The sequence below is a fragment of the Chiloscyllium plagiosum genome, unplaced genomic scaffold, assembly GCF_004010195.1.
Source record: "Chiloscyllium plagiosum isolate BGI_BamShark_2017 unplaced genomic scaffold, ASM401019v2 scaf_12183, whole genome shotgun sequence".
Classification (NCBI taxonomy): domain Eukaryota; kingdom Metazoa; phylum Chordata; class Chondrichthyes; order Orectolobiformes; family Hemiscylliidae; genus Chiloscyllium; species Chiloscyllium plagiosum.
In genome coordinates, this window is record NW_025210135.1 from 15836 (window position 1) to 16916 (window position 1081).

The 1081-nt window shown below is 52.3% G+C and overlaps 1 protein-coding gene across 3 annotated transcripts in view; it reads right to left on the minus strand.

Moving 5' to 3' along the window:
* LOC122546867 (gastrula zinc finger protein XlCGF7.1-like) overlaps positions 1-1075 on the minus strand; it is a 9393-nt gene extending 8318 nt beyond the window's left edge. The window contains exon 1 of one of the 3 annotated variants that reach the window (XM_043685489.1): positions 991-1075. The gene's annotated coding sequence lies outside the window, so the exon portion shown is untranslated. Of the gene's footprint in view, positions 1-581; positions 809-990 lie in introns of those variants that run through there. The other 2 variants (XM_043685484.1, XM_043685490.1) reach the window with 2 other exon arrangements.
* Between the last annotated feature and the right edge of the window lie 6 nt (positions 1076-1081).

Sequence of the window (1081 nt, forward strand, 5' to 3'; positions counted from 1 at the left end):
GGAAGAACAGAGGATGCAAAGCCGGCTTGAAGCTGCAATGAGGAATATTGCATGTGCTGTACTTGGACCTGTGGCAGTTACTGGTGGGAATCGGGTGCATTTTAAACATCAAAACAGGAGATATCCAGCCCTCCCCCTTCCCAATCTCTCTCCTTCAGTCCCTCCTCACCCGGGTAACTAAGACACATAGGAGAAAGTGAGGTCTGCAGATGCTGGAGATCAGAGATGGAAATGTGTTGCTGGAAAAGCGCAGCACGTCAGGCAGCATCTAGGGAACAGGAGAATCGACGTTTCGGGCATTAGCCCTTCTTCAGGAATGAGGAAGGGCTAATTCAGGAATGAGTCATTCCTGAAGAAGGGCTAATGCCCGAAACGTCGATTCTCCTGTTCCCTCGATGCTGCCTGACCTGCTGCGCTTTTCCAGCAACACATTTCCAACTAAGACACAAACCGGTTTGAAGCTGCAATGAGAAATATTGCATGTGCTGTACTTGTACCTGTTGCAGTTACTGGTGCATTTCCTCGATGCTGCCTGACCTGCTGCGCTTTTCCAGCAACACATTTCCAACTAAGACACATACCTGAGTTTGCGGAGGCTGCTCCGTCCCTGCATTCACTCCAGTTGCTACAAGTGACCAATTTCCCCTCCTCCCATCTCTGCCTCCCTCCCAGGATGAAGAGTCGGCCAGAGGGCGGGAGATTCACTTTGAAACTGACAGGGCCACTTCCGCCTTGTGACGTCACAAAGATACTAGAGACGGGGCGAGGAAAAGTGACGGCTTAGGGGGCGGGGCATGGCCCACAGCGGGACGCCGCACTGCGCATGCGCTGCGCCTGCAGGGGAGGAGAACACGCTTTCCAAAAACACCGCTCCCTTCAGAGAATCCCCACAGTGTGGAAGCAGGCCACCGACCCTCCCAAGGGTCACCCACCCACACCCATTCCCCTGTCCCCATTGCACTTCATTTATCCCTGAGTCATGCACCTTACCTGCATATTAAACCTAATTTAGCATGGGTAAAAACAATGACTGCAGATGCTGGAAACCAGATTTTGGATTAGTGGTGCTGGAAAAGCACAG